Source organism: Periplaneta americana, chromosome 12 (assembly GCF_040183065.1).
Source record: "Periplaneta americana isolate PAMFEO1 chromosome 12, P.americana_PAMFEO1_priV1, whole genome shotgun sequence".
Taxonomy (NCBI): domain Eukaryota; kingdom Metazoa; phylum Arthropoda; class Insecta; order Blattodea; family Blattidae; genus Periplaneta; species Periplaneta americana.
The window spans coordinates 50,915,058-50,931,438 of NC_091128.1; the positions used below are offsets into that span (position 1 = coordinate 50,915,058).

The following is a 16,381-nucleotide window of genomic DNA, read 5'->3' on the forward strand; positions in this document are numbered from 1 at the left end:
TTCATTTGTAATGTATCTATTACTCATTTTCAAACTTACACTTCCAAGAAGTTAATATTATTCAAATTTAAATAGATTACTGTCTTGTGAATAGTTTGTAAAAAAGAAAGGTCGTTACTCTTCCTATAAACCCTCACACTTCCGGAGAGAGTGTTCCATATATTATGCGGGTATCGTAACACAAGAGGTATATAATGAAAACTTCATCTGAAATTAGTTCATCGGTAAATTTACTGGACACGGACACACAAGTCAGGTAAGAAATCAGCAACCTTAATTTTTCTTACAAACATTTCTCTTCAGAATAGACATTATTCAACAAATAATTACTTCTTTTAGTTCTGCATATTTCCTTTAATCTTCACAACATTAAGTTCTTTTTACGTTCACACTTAGTTCAAAAGCTGTCTATTAAGTGGGCATTTCTGTTTTAAGTACAGTAGTAGGCTACTGAATTGGTTAGCATAAACCGTAATATTTGGAACTACCCACGTCTCCCATCCTATTTTTACATTATTCTGTAGATTTTTTTAATGAAAATGAAAAAACTGCGATTATAAAAATATGTTCATTTTTATTATTATCATTATTATTATTATTATTATTATTATTATTATTATTATATTATTATTATTATTATTATTATTATTATTATTACACTAGTGTTATTATAACGATTGGAACGATATTCAAATACAAACTGCAGAGCCATTTATACCCGAACCCACACTTTCTGAAGTCGAAATTACGAAAGAAAATCTGAAAAAGTACAAGTCTGCAGGTATCGATCAAATTTCAGCAGAATTAATACAAGAGTGTAGAAACGCATTATCTAGTTAAATTCATAAGCTTATACTTGCTATATGGGAAAAGGAAATTGTACCAGAACAATATAAGGAATCTATAATAGTATTTATCTCTAAGAATGGGGAAGAGACTAACTGTGGTGTGTTGCAGATATGCCAAGGGAACGAGGACATTATTCTGAAAAATATTCCAAAGTTGATTTGCGGGCTGCGGTTGGGAGTGTTTTGAAAGATAGATGGTAGACTTATAAGGCTTCTAAGAAGTACAATGTGCCCTTTAACAACTTAAAGAGGTTTCTGTATGCATCCTCAGGACGTTGTCATTCCCAAGAAAGGACGACCCCTAGCTCTAACCATTGAGGAAGAGCAAAAACTAGTGATATATGTAATCAAAATGCAAGAATTTGGGTTTGGGCTATCGGCAAAAGAAATTAGAAGACAACCCTTCAATATAATTAATAAGAGTGGTCGGAAAAATCCATTCAATTTTTTTTCTTGCTTTTGTTTCGTGTTTATGATATTTAGTGACTTCTTGTCCCAGTGAATTAAGTCTTATAAACCTTGTACCACTGTTTTATTGTGAAAAATTTACTTTTTAATCCTACTGCCTAATTACCCCTGTACTATTGCCAAATTATCCTGATGAAGTACCAAATCTGGAAACATGTCATTTGTTATTTAATAGTGTGTTATGTGTAAAGTAATTTAGATTTGTAGAATTTTCTTTCAGAGGTTTATTGGGATTTAATGTTTAAACACATTCCATAATAGAGGAATATTTAATTTCAGAATATGAAACTACAAACTGTGTCAAAATACAAAGTATTGCCAAATTAGACGAGTCTCCCCTACTTACCACTATAAGGCCCTTATTCTCTTTATTATAACTTGTAACCTCTGACGCACCTGAATGGGGGCACACAACGGTGCCCCACGTCCGGAAACCCGAACTAATTGAAGTTAGGTGGTACGATTCATCGCCCTTCTTCCAGAGTTGCTTTCAGGAAGAAGTTTCATGATGAACTAAATTTGCTAACTATTGAAGATTCCATTGCTCGACTTACAGGGAACCTGTACACGGCAGCTAATGCCAGCTCCAACTTGCTAATATCTACATTTTCAGCCTGAGGAACTGAGGAGGCACCCGCATGGTTCGCTGGACTTCTTATGAGGCAGGAAGATACTGAAGTCCGCGTTATTCTCCTGTTTAGGTAGGTAATCATTTAATACATAGTCTAGTCAATAGATTATAGCGCCTGCTGCTGAAGTAGTATTTCAACTGAAAACTAACAAGGGAACATCACTCAATGTTAAGAAAACTGTCAAACAATTTAGGGCTATATATCACTCGAAAGAGCATCCTGAAATATGTTTAAATCACTAAAATTACATCCTGCGATGCACATATGAACTAGCTAGAGCAGGGATGTCAAGGTCTGAGCACGTGAAAGACTCTACGTCAGTGATGCGATGATTACTAATAGTTCCGAGCGCGAGCTTTTTTAAGCTCTCTCCATAAGCGCGTAGCTTTTCTGCCTGAGGCACAAGGGTGTACAGCACATACAACGTTGCAGATCATGACAGATCCCAAGCGAGATTACAATACAGATATTAATTATAAGTAGAAGATTTAGTTTTTATATAATTAACATGACGGTGAAGTAATTTATGTGTCCTGGTATAGTAATTCATGTTATAAAGGATCAAACCAGAAATAAGTAAAATAAAATCAATCTCCAAAAACAACTCTATAACGAATTAACAAAAATAACTCACGCAGTAACTAAAGTCAGTGTTTAATAAGTAAAAAATGTATACCATATTATTTGTAAAAAAAAATGTCAAACGTCAGTACGAAACACAACACAACACAGATACGGATATTATTCCGGAGAAGAAAGAAATTGATTTCAGACAAGAAATAATGCTGAAAAATTAAGAAAATCCACGTTTTTTGTTTTTATAATCGTAATTATATTTGAGATTATTTAAAATGATCGAAACGTATAAATCAAATTATATGGCCAAACATGCGTGAGTTGAGAGAATTTTTCTTTAATGTTGTTTTCTCGACTTAAAAATTTTAAGCCGTTTGCCGAATAAAAAGCTCCTTGCACAACAGTCATTGTCATATTGGTCTGAAACTTCTCACATAGGTTAATTAAATGTTGATAAATAAAACTTCATTATCATTTGTTTGAAATATTAATATTAAGTTTCTTCGGGGAATATTCATATTGCACTTAGATTAAATATGCTATAATGGTAAATTCATACAGTTTAAAAATTTGTCTCTCTATTTAGACTGAGCTCAAAAATCTAATTAATTTTTATTCCCATAACTATTTTCAAGATTTTGAACAAATGTGAATTAAACTTTTTGAAAACTTTGACGCAAAGAGCCTTTTTAGTGATGTCAATATAAAATATATTAACAAAAATATATAATTTCAAAACTATTAGACATAATAGCACCAAATTGTGAACAAATTATAGTATTGTATATCTGTTTATATAGTTTAAATTTCACAAATTTTGGCTGAAAATTGTGGAAGTTTTAAAAATCATACATATCCCCTTAAATGATTGACCCCAAAAATTACGATGGCCCTTCAGTAGCATAATTTAATCAATTTGTTTTTTTCGTGTTATGTGCATCTCACAAATCACTTTAAGAAACCTCATTACATAATCACGACTGGATAGTAAGGACTACACTTTCACAATCACTCAATCAATATACTCTACTTCAATATTGGCCTTATCATTTTTTTTTAAATGCTCAAAAGTACTTAGAGATCACACACGTCGAGCAGGTAGACTCTATTAGTTTCTCCTGTATTTACATAATAAATAATTGCTTTTAACAAGAAAATGGTTTACAAACAATTAACTTTTCATATTTCTCTTTCTGTTCTTAAAACCCCTTTCCTTTGCGATTTGTTTATATATGTACATGTATATTAAATAATTGAATAATTAGTCCTAGTATATGGCCAGAAAATTAGTAACGCAAGTTATTGTAATAATTGCTGCCTTTATTCGATGTATATGCATGTACATCCCTGATGTCTACGCTAAGACGCTATGTAGTGGATGCGCTATGCGCTCGTGATCAAGGTCGAGCTCTTCTACCGTGATTGGGAGCTAATATCGTCTCATCCCTGCTCTAAGTACTATCAAGCGCACACGAGTTCCAATGAATCTATTCTGCAGGCAGTAGCGATGAAAAAGAAGGCGTGAGCAAAATGAACTCTATTGGTCTACCACTGCAAGATGAATTATACTGCACTTCAGTAATAGATAATGTGTTACGCTCATACAAGAAAACAAGAAATAAAAGCATGTTTTGCAGCATGTATCTCTCTAATAAATGCAATTGATTATAAAATAGTAGGATATAACAAATAATAAACATAGCTTCTCCTTAACTTAAGCAGTTTTATATAATGAGGCCTATAATATTGTTATTAACTGTTACATAATCATGTACTACTTATATGAGCATCATCACACTTCTAGAAATAAATTTAAATTCCTGACTTCTCGCGTAATTCAGAAGTGCTTTTTCTGACAGTTGCCGACCCAGTCTTCTTATGTCCGGTAAAACGTTGTTTCCTGCAGCAAAATAATTTCTAATGGAAGACCTGAATTGGCTAACATTACAAGTCCATTGAAGTAAATTTTTCAGGACCGAAAAGAAACTATATAGGCTTGCATTAAGAGTATTGAAATAAATATTTGTATGACCCAAAAACACAGTTTCAAGTGAACTTAGTTTACTTTCACAAAACTTTGTAAGCGAGATGTCACCACAGATCACAAAATCCGACGGGCCAATTCAGAAGGGAATCAATTCAACATTTAAAGTTCTGAGAAGCCTGCACTTTAAAGCTTAATGTTGATGTGAAAAATCAAATTAACACAACTTAATTATAAACTTACAGTGCATATAAAACATCGTTACCAGAATTTGGAGTGATTTCAATGATCCTTGGATTTTTCACATCAACATGAAGCTTTTAAGTGCAGGTTTCTCAAAACTTTAAATTCTGAGTTTTTTTCCCCTTTTGAACTGGCCTGTCGAAATTCTTTTCAGTAATAAATCTAAGTAGCATACAAATATTTTTAATTTCTCATTGGCGCCCTATAAATACACAAGATAACTAGATTTGATATCAGATCAACAACTTGTATTCCACACATTTTGTTCACTGCAGAAATCAGACATATTAATTTTAGTAAATAGTAGATTGTCTCTGACTATTACACTTTTACTGAGTCACACTACTTTTGACCAATAAAACCGTACGAAAGGACGTCTTTCAACCAATCATGGCTGCTTATCACACAATTTTATCGCGTCCCTAGCATTTGTTTAATTTTATCGCGTCCCTAGCATTTGTTTATTTTTATCACTACCCTAGCATTTGTTTCTTTGTTTGCCAACATTTCAAACTGCACTGGTCTGGACGTCAAAAAACAGAAAATTACAAACCACTCCAGTCGATGCACAGTACTTTCAAATATGACTCGCATTGGCATTCAAGAACAAGAATTAATAAAGATCACTGGTCATATATGAAGAGCACCATTCGGAAATCCTGAATAAGTTGAGGGATACACCATGTACATCAACGAGTTCACTTCTTTTACGCACACGTCCAATATAATATCAACTGAACCACCAACCATTAAAACATTCAAATTTGAAAATTGTACTTTCAATAATTGTTTCTTTTAAATCATTCATGTTTATTTTTTATTTCATCATCCTTAATTAAAACGTTTCTTGTTTATTTCATCATCCATAATTAAAACTTTTCTAACACTCGTTTATATTATTTAGGTTATGTTTGCTATAGCTTCTGCTATATGATATTATAGATGGTCACGTATCAGAGATTGTTTAATACTAAGATTTATTGAAAATCATCTGTCAAGTAACGTTGATTACTGGGATCCGGATGATTGAAGTGAAATGCAAATGTTTTAATAAAAATGAAACTGAATCAACAAAGCCTTCTTGACTAGTAACCGTCCACAGAGTTCAATGAAGAGTCCATAGTTGGCACAACTGATAACAAGAAAACGTAATCATAAAACACTACTGCCATCTAGCGTAATATTGAGATGGTACAATAACACATTTGAAGACAGTTGTATTTTCGTAAGCCAATTAATATTTTATTGTATTGGAGTAGGTACCTTGTTACTTCTAATCTTTATATACTTTCTTCTAATCGTGTAATAGTCAATTAAATCCCACTCGAGTTTTCATTTTCTCTAGATAAATCAAAACCTCTAGTGAGATTACTGTTGATAAAAATACAAGCACCGCCTTTTCGGAAGACATGTCCACAGAAATTAGATCCTAATAAGTAGGTACTCATTGAAGATAGTTGCAATATTTCCTGCTGTTTCATAAGACTTTCGTTCAGTTATAAATACTTATATGAGGTTAATGATTTTGATATATTAAAGAAGTAACAATTTATCAATTTTTTTGTTTTAATTTCTTAACATTTTTATTAAAAAAATCATCAAGTTACTATGTTTAGAATACTTATTATTACAAACTTCACAATATTCATCATGGCTTCTATAACAACACGCTAAATGTCACCAGATATTTTCTTTTGAGTTATTTCACGACGCTTTGTCAACTGCTGTGGTTGTCTAGCGCCTGAATGACATAAAGGTAATAATTCCAGGGACCAGCGCCGAAAGTTGCCCAGCATTTGCTCTTAACGGGTTGAGGGAAAAAGCAGGGAAAACCTTAACCAGGTAACTTGTACAAACCAAGATTTGAACCCGGACTCTCTCATTTCACGGTTAGGCATAGTACACAGCGATGGACCAGATGATGATATTCCAAATATAATAATAATAATAATAATAATAATAATAATAATAATAATAATAATAATAATGTCACGGACTAGGTCGACTTGATCTGTTCTCACATTCCAAAAATACAATTATTTTCGATGACCCATCTGATTCTGGATTTTTGTATGCTTCTCTTCCTATTCTTTTTTATCAACTGTTTTCGAGAACTTGACTCGTGATCTTCACTCAAGCGTCCCCATTTAGTGGACGAAGCGCCAAAGCTTGTAGTACTTTCAGCCGCCATTAAGGCGTTGCCCTTGGTGCACCATAGGAGGCGAATTACGTTACAACCATATTATGATGATAATTAACGAAGCAATAGTAAAATGCCGGTAGGGGAAACGGGAGTACCCCAAGAAAACATACTACTAAACACCATCTTTTTCCACCATAAATTCCAATTGGAACGGTCGAGATTCGAACCCGCGTTATCAGCGTCGAAAGCCGACGCTGTAACCTTTCGGCTAACAATGCGCCTCATCTTCCTATTAGATATACTGATATGATCTAAAATGTAATAATCTAAAAATGTTTCTTTGTGCATTTTGTGTTTGTGAGCCCTCTTCATTCGGATTACTTTCATACCGTTATTGACTTCGAATATGGTTGTCTTCTAACGCAATGCTTTATTATTCTGAACTTTAGAATTGTATTCAGAAGCTCTTTCTTTTTACCTTCTTAGTTTTCTGCATTACCGATGTTTTACATCAATATCGACCTTTATGCAGTAACTTTGCTTACAAGATGTTAGTTGCTTATATTTCCTACTGTGAACTTGTGTTTATTTATGTCGTCGCAACTTGGACTATATTGGCTCAGTTGTATTACTTACTTGTGGCTTTCAAGGAACCCGGAGGTTCATTGCCGCCTTCACATAAGCCCGCCATTGGTCCCTATCCTGAGCAAGATCAATCCAGTCTCCATCATCATATCCCACCTCCCTCAAATCCATTTTAATATTATCCTCCCATCTACGTCTCGGTCTCCCTAAAGGTCTTTTTCCCTCCGGCCTCCCAACTAACACTCTATATGCATTCCTCGATTCGCCCATACGTGTTACATGCCCTGCCCATCTCAAACGTCTGGATTTTATGTTCCTAATTATGTCAGGTGAAGAATACAATGCCTGCAGTTCTGCGTTGTGTAACTTTCTACATTCTCCTGCAACTTCATCCCTCTTAGCCCCAAATATTTTCCTAAGAACCTTATTCTCAAACACCCTCAATCTCTGTTCCTCTCTCAAAGTGAGCGTCCAAGTTTCACAACCATACAGAACAACCGGTAGTATAATTGTTTTATAAATTCTAACTTTCAGATTTTTTGACAGCAGACTATATGACAAAAGCTTCTCAACCAAATAATAGCAGGCATTTCCCATATTTATTCTGCGTTTAATTTCCTCCCGAGTGTCATTCATATTTGTTACTATTGCTCCAAGATATTTGAATTTTTCCACCTCTTCGAAGGATAAATCTCCAATTTTTATATTTCCATTTCGTACAATATTCTGGTCACGAGATATAATCACATACTTTGTCTTTTCGGGATTTACTTCCAACCCTATCGCTTTACTTGTTTTCCCTAATCGTTTGTGGATTTTCTCCTAGCATAATCACGTCATCCGCATAGACAAGAAGCTGATGTAACCCCTTCAATTCCAAACCCTCTCTGTTATTCTGAACTTTCCTAATGGCATATTCTAGAGCGAAGTTAAAAAGCAAAGGTGATAGTGCATCTCCTTGCTTTAGCCCGCAGTGAATTGAAAAAGCATTAGATAGAAACTGGCCTATACGGGCTCGGCTGTAAGTTTCACTAAGACACATTTTAATTAATCGAACTAGTTTTTTGGGAATACCAAATTCAATAAGAATATTGAATATTATATAAAACTTCTCTCTTAACCGAGTCATACGTATTTTTGAAATCTATGAATAACTGATGTACTGTACCCTTATACTCCTACTTTTTCTCCAATATCTGTCGAATACAAAAAATCTGACCAATAGCCGATCTATTAAGCCTAAAACCACACTGATGATCCCCAATAATTTCAACTATATATGGAGTTAATCTTCTCAAAAGGATATTCGACAAAATTTTGTAGGACGTCAACAAAAGTGATATTCCTCGAAAGTTACTACAATTAGTCTTGCCCCCTTCTTAAAGATAGGTACGATTATGGACTCCTTCCATTGTTCTGGTACAATTTCCTTTTCCCAAATTGCAAGTACAAGCTTATAAATTTCGTTAGATAATGCGCTTCCACCCTCTTGTATTAATTCTGCTGAAATTTGATCAATACCTGGAGACTTGTACTTTTTCAGATTTTCTATCGCAATTTCGACTTCAGAAAGTGTGGGTTCGGATATAAATGGCTCAGCAGTGTATATTAGCTTTTGCAAAATGTGCTGATGATCAGATGGTTAAAACTTCAAAGTTGTAATGACTAAATTCAATACTTTGCTTTCTTCACAGCAATGACGTCACAGCTGCTATGCGTGCTTCAACTCTGCACATTACTGCAAACAGCAAGATTTCATGAATACATCTCTGATCTCAAGGCACAAGGATCACGGAACTATATGTCCGATATCAGAGTGAAGAGTATACAGGACATTTTGCTACTTCCTGATCAATATTCTATTGACAGAACGCGCAAGCAAGCCAATGTTCCCACTCATGGGCGCAGGCCCCACATTGCTGCAGTAAATCATGATTATAATCCTCAAAATGAATACATTAATCAAGGATTCAGGTCACAACAGAAACCTAATCAAGGATATAAGATATATGAAACTGAAGATTTTCCAAACATCAATTCAAAACAAAGTTCATTTCAACTTGAAAATAATGGACAAGGATATTTCTGGCAGCCACAGCCAGCCATATCAAGTCAGAATCATCCAGATCACCAAACATATGAAGTGAAATCACAGAGCAACACAGATGAGATAGCGCAGCATACAAGCTTATCCAGTTACCAAAATACGCAAAATACTGTGAATAATGGCAAGCTAAGACAATCAACACGCCAAAACGTACAGTCCCCACTTCAAGGAAGTCCAGGTGGTCAAACAAGTGCTGTTCACAAAGCTGTAGTGTACCAATACCCACATCCATTTTCAGTGGCACAAGCAGCAGAAGCAATCAAAACTCTCACGCATCTGCAGCTGCTTCGTGGTGCGTTGCCAATACATTCAAGTGTTAACCCAGTTGCTGCTCTTTTGCTAGCCTCTTCTCTGAATCACTTGCCTATTACATCAAATTAATGCTCACAAAACGAAAAACAGTTACTTAATTTTATATTAGTAATATAAATAGGTTAGTAGAAAAGGACGCAAATAATTTTGCAAAAGACTCTTTCCTTCCATTAACATAAACAGACACACAGAAAGATGATATTAAATAGATGGTGAATTTAATTACAATACCGAAAAAAAATGTTATAAAAAAGAAAAGTAATTGTAAAAGGACTTAGAATGTCCGTAATGAGGCCCAACTGAAAAGAAACTGAAGGTTTATATGAAAGATTGCATGAATATCAGTGATTCATTTTGAGAATACATTCATGGTTCATACAAATTCAAGTGCTCTTGATTGCTGTCCTTGATTACTGTTATGCATATTTGCCATGGCAAATTGAACAATTATTTCAAGTGATAGCTACAAAATGGAGGCTAACATTATATCACTTCCTTTGTCTTGTGCAACTAAGGCCGTGTCTCAAAGCTACATTTTCAGCTGAAGCCAACTAGATTGTTGACTAAATAGCCGGATGTGACGTCCAGGGGCGGCTTTCGAAGGGGGGCTGCGGATCTGCAGCACCCCCAGACATTTGTGGCTCTTGTCTCGTTTTATGTTGTGGAATACATTTATTATACAGCCTCTATTTAGCGGCTCTAATTTTTTTTTCAATGATATGCACGCAATCGTTAGTGAAGTCACTTCCTCCCCTGGTGCTGCCAGAGCGAAACCAGAGACAATAACTATAGGATGAAGACACTTCCTCCCGTGGAACTGCCAGTCTCGTCTCGGATGCTTTGCGCGTTAGTTTTACTCCTCCCTATGCTGCCCCTTGCCGCGAATCCAGAGTTTCCAGGCGCTGCAAAATTTGCAGCAGTTTGTCAGTAGCGCGCAATTTTAAATACATTTTCTTTAATGTTGCGAGTGTAACAAGTGCAACAATGTTTAATTCTGTTCAATATTTATAGTCTATTGAGTTCAGCACCTTAACAATTCAGGAGAAATGTGAAATTAAGTGCCCATCAGTTGAATCTCATAATGGAAAGTGCCGCTAAACAAAATACAAAGGCTCGCATATTTTTTGCTAATTTATCCAGTATCCCTGCTTTCTTCTCTAGATCTCCTCACAGTCTGTATTAGATTAATGTGTTTCAAAGACAATTCCATCAGCTGGGGCAACAAGATGGAGTTTTAAAATAAGAACATTAAATTTTGTTCATGAGAAGAAGGAGCCATTGCTAGAATGTTTTCAAACCATAATGGAATCTGAAACATCTAACAACATCACAATAAATGAGGCAAGCACGGAACAGTGCACAGTTGAGCAGCGAGATCTGTGAAAATGACAACCCTAAAAAGCGTCGAAAGGTCGAAGGGATTCAGACAAGGGTTGCGGCAGCCAAGGAAGTGTGTGACCTCATTATCACACAAGCTAACACCCGATTCCAGTTCATAGATCATCTGATATTATCTTCTCTTCTGTGTCAAGAAAAATTTGAATGCTACAAAAGCTCATTTCCTGAAAATTACCTAAATGTATGTGTGAAGCTTTTCCAATGTTCGATAAAGACAAACTAAAAACAGAACTCACTGTGTTGTATCAGAGACAAGAATTCAGAAATATCAGTGACGCAGTCAAGCTCTTGCAGTTTCTTCTATCTGAGAACTCGCAGGCCTCATTTTTAGAAGTTGTGGAACTACCACGCATAGCTATCACCATACCAATGACAACTTCCGAACCAGGACGTTGCTTTTCGTGTTTGAAGAGAGTAAAATCCTATCTTAGAAATACGATGAGAGAAGTGACCGAATTAGCTATGTTTCCCATTGTAAAGATTATGTTAAACGACATACCGGATTTTAATAATAAGATGATTCAAAAGTTTACAACCTACAAGACAAGGTGCATGGAACTAATCTTTAAATAAAATAAGTTGCTTGGTTTATTTTTGTATGCAGCCCCCCCTTAATTCAATACCCACGAGCCGCCACTGGTCACGTCAAAAGTTATGATCCAAAGCTACATAGTGCATAGCAATCAAGTCCGTAGTAGCTAGTAAACTAAAATGCTTGCTTGATTGCTGACTTGTTCACTAAACAAACATGGATACCTCATCAGCAATTGGGGTTATTAAATCTGAAAATGCTTTGGAAGTGAAATAATGTAAATATAATGTAGAATAACACGTTAACTTTGAACACTGACATTGTTAGTACCTTCTGTACAATGTTTTAAACATTATTGTAAGATATGAAGTCCTTATCTTTTCCACATAATTCGTAATGAAACTGCATTAGAACACTGCCTTCTTAATTTAGTGCTGCACCATGATGTCATGGTTTTTAGAAAAATAGTCTATGAAGAAGGCCATGTTTCAAGCATACATGTCCAAGCTCCCTAGTGTGTAGTTTACAAATCACCTAGTTGCTAGTCGCTAGTGTGTAGTATGAACTTGAGCTTTGAGACACGGGCTAAATGTAATCCAAATACTTGAAGAGACGACGTTTTCAAAATATCTCACTAAGTGCACAATCCGTTGTGGAAAATTCAGTAATAAAAGTTGAATATGTTTTGTTTACATATTTATCCATGGAACCAGATGGTTATTAATTCGATGGAATCTGGGTAAAGAGGGTTAAGTCGTTAAGTCATAAAAATGAGTTTCGAGATAAACGAAAATCAAACTTCGCACCCTTAAAAGTAAATCAGATGCTTTTTTAATTAAAACATACAAAGTGATAGTGTTATTTTAAACCCCCCGAAAAAACTACTGACGTAACCCTTTTCTCCCAATAAGACTGATAACTTAGATCTATTGACACATTTAAATAATTATTTCTAGTGAGATAATGTAGGTGTAGGAGACTACTCATATACACATCCACCAAGCCACCAAGAAAGAAGAAACCGGAAAAAAAGACCAAAACCTCACTACTGTAGAAGTTTGAAAATGGTATGAAGTCCCGCCGAAACTAGTCACTAAATAAAGTACCATAATAGCTTCATTATTTAATACAGTGAAGGTATGGAAGTTGTTCCTTTAACAAATTCAACAGTGTTATTAGTGATATACAAGTGTTAAAAGTGTGACATCAAGAACGAAAATTGATACTCTTATGTTACATTTTAGTTATGAAAATGACATAAACAAGGTCATTTTATATATTTACTGAGTCTTGCAAACAGACTTTCTCCTTTTAATTTTATACACTGAAAAATGAACTAAGCAAGAGATTAGTAAAGTGTTTCACGTAGATTGTGGCATTCTATGGGGGAAAAACATGGACATTACGACTAGAAGCATTTGAAATGTGGATATTGAGAAAGAATGGAACGTGTGAAATGGACAGACAGAATAAGAAATGAAGCTATGTTAGAAAAGATGTGTGAATAGAGAATAATGCTGAAACATCACTTGATCAGGAAGAGAAAAAGAAATAGGCTGCGTTACTAAGAAGAAACTTAGAAAGCATATTGTGATAATTCAGATTGTCAATGTTATAATACAATATAATACAATATAATATTGTTTTATTTATTCAATCATATGACAAATCAAATTTACAAAGACTAATGACACTTATTCATATAAGTAGTCATTATGTTCTATACAAATGAAAATTACGAACGTTTTCATTTGTATAGAACATAATGACTACTTATATGAATAAGTGTCATTGGTCTTTGTAAATTTGATTTGTCATATGACTGAATAAATAAAACAATATTATATTGTATTATAAGAAGAAACTGCCTACTGAAGGATGAACTGGAAAGATTGGAGAACGGGAGAAAGTTCGGGGCAGAAGAAGATATCAGATGATAGACAACATTAAGATACATGGATCATGTGCGGAGACGAAGAGGAAGGCGGAAAATAGGGAAGATTGGAGAGAATACTGGGTTTACAGTGAAGGACCTGCCTGCGGGCAGAACACTATGAATTAATACTTCCTCATCACTACCTTCAATAGTTTCTGGAAGAATATCCGTGTTACTTTAGTTAGAAGTGTCCCATTAAAGTTGTGAAATAGGTGACGTATGAAGCAAATCAAGGGGAGAAGATTTTATTTTCTGCAATGGAATCAGAAGTGGTCAATTGTAAGACTAATGAGGTGATAGTCGATTACGACCTTGGCCTCGTCTAGATAATTAAATATTTAAATCTCCGGACTCATCCAAAGTGTCTTTGTAGAGTAGCGCAGTTGAACCCTTCATATATCTAAGCTTTTTAACATTATTTCTGTAAAACCGTTCCTCCATCATCATTGTTTTCTTAATTTGCAATGCGTTTTTTACAAATCGGAATACTCCAAGACGTATGCCTGAGTCATAAGTTATAGGCCTACTTTGAAAAGATAGGTTTCTCCACAAGAGCGAACAAGATGCATCTAATCATGCGGATGATAAACTGGAATGCAAGTTTTTTCTTTCTTTCTCATCTCAATTAGAGCATGATCAGCATCACATTCTAGGTGTATATAATCTGGGACCAGGCTCTTGTTGTCTATCAAGTCAATAGTAGATTAATATTTTAATGTTGACATGAACATTGGCACTATGTCCTTATTTTTTGTCCTCCGCATGTATTCGAGTATATTACCTGGCTATTGTGAACATTCCCAGGACAAACTTTGAAATTTCCCGTTTTTCAATTGGAATTCCCATGCCCAAAAAACAATTTCCTTTACATTTGACACTCTTTTACAAGAAATGTAATTAATAATTGATTAAATGGCGATCTTACTCCTGTTAATTATGTAAGCATGTGTGGCTTACAGCTGTTTCGGTGCTACTTGACACCATCCTCAGAGCCTTCTGTGTCTCGGCGTCATCTCAACTTCGCTGCCTGTTGTGTGGGTGCGTTCGTGTGATGAAGAGTTGAGTCAAATAGTGTGTGTGTTCTGAAATTGATCTTTGTGTTGAGAATTTGATTAGGGTGTGTTTTAGTGTGTCTGTATATTTCAAGATCGCATCCTCATTCAGAAAACAGAAATACAACATAGCATACAGAACAGAAAACACACTACAAAGATATCTCAACTCACAAACAAATAAATACAACCACACAGGCGTATACAAACTCACATGCAATAGTTGCGACAGTTTCTACATTGGACAGACAGGCAGATCATTCCAAACCCGATACAAAGAACATATTAAAGCAATAACCAGAGGACACAATACATCTACATATGCCGAACACATAACTAATGTCAACCACACATACAATAACATAAATACAGACATGGAAATCCTACACATACAACCCAAAAACCAAAAACTCAACACATTAGAACAATATAAAATATACAGACACACTAAAACACATCCAAATCAAATTCTCAAAACACAGATCAATTTCAGAACACACACACTATTTGACACAACTCTTCATAACACGAACGCACCCACACAACAGGCAGTGAAGTTGAGATGACGCCGAGACACAGAAGGTTCTGAGGATGGTGTCAAGTAGCACCGAAACAGCTGTAAGCCGCACATGCTTACATAATTAACATGAGTAAGATCGCCATTTAATCAATTATTTATATTCAAGTGTTAAAAGTAGTGTAAGAAAGATTCAACATGAAATATGATTGTAAAATACCTATAATATCAAAGAAAAAGTGATAAGGGGTTTGAGAAAATCGCTGTCATTGTTTGTAATGTCTTGTACACAGGAATTATAGTAATGGAATTAGGATAAATAAATGTAATTTGCTGAAAGAATTAAGTGTGTCTTTATTTAACGACACTTCGATGGTCCAGAACCAAACTGTTCCAAGTCCATTTTACTTTTTTTACTTCTTCAGGAGAGTTATTTTAAGCTCCTGACATTCAAAGCTTCTTGAACCAATTTGGAAAAGCTTTACAGCAACCTTATGGAGAGAAATATTTACAATATTGTACGATTCATATATGCAGACAAGAACTGGAATACAATGAAACACAGATTTCTTTCTTATAAAAAGTTGGACTTAGAACAGTCTGATTCTCAGCCAACGACTTTTAGTATATCCAGAGCATTTTTCTTTAACAACACAAATGATTTCCTGAGGTTGACTCCCGTAGAACAGTCTGAGTTACTTGTATTATACGTAGATACTTGTTAGAATAGGTAAGTATATAACTGAAGTAAGACATAGAGTACATACAATCAAGAGAATCATCACATCACGAACACACCAAATCAATTGAAGAACCATATATTTCAGAGGGAGGGAAACACGGATCATTAGCATATAAGATATTTGGTTGCCCCTAACAATTTCATAAAGAAAAGTCACCGTGTTTATGGTGTAGGTCTCCTTTTACGTCCTTGATCGTTTACTTTTTTTGAAAGTTTGAATTATACCGTGTAACACAAAAGTCATTCTCCAAAGTGGGAGAACAATATTAATTTTGAAATGACAGATGTAGACCCACGGCAAAGACA

General features: G+C 34.9%; 1 long non-coding RNA gene across 1 annotated transcript; it reads left to right on the forward strand.

Annotated features, from left to right (window-relative positions):
- Positions 1-233: 233 nt before the first annotated feature.
- On the forward strand, positions 234-15,675 carry LOC138710409 (uncharacterized). The gene is made up of 3 exons (XR_011335223.1): positions 234-256; positions 1,873-2,017; positions 9,174-15,675. It is a non-coding gene; the product is annotated as an uncharacterized lncRNA (long non-coding RNA).
- The last annotated feature ends 706 nt before the right edge of the window (positions 15,676-16,381 follow it).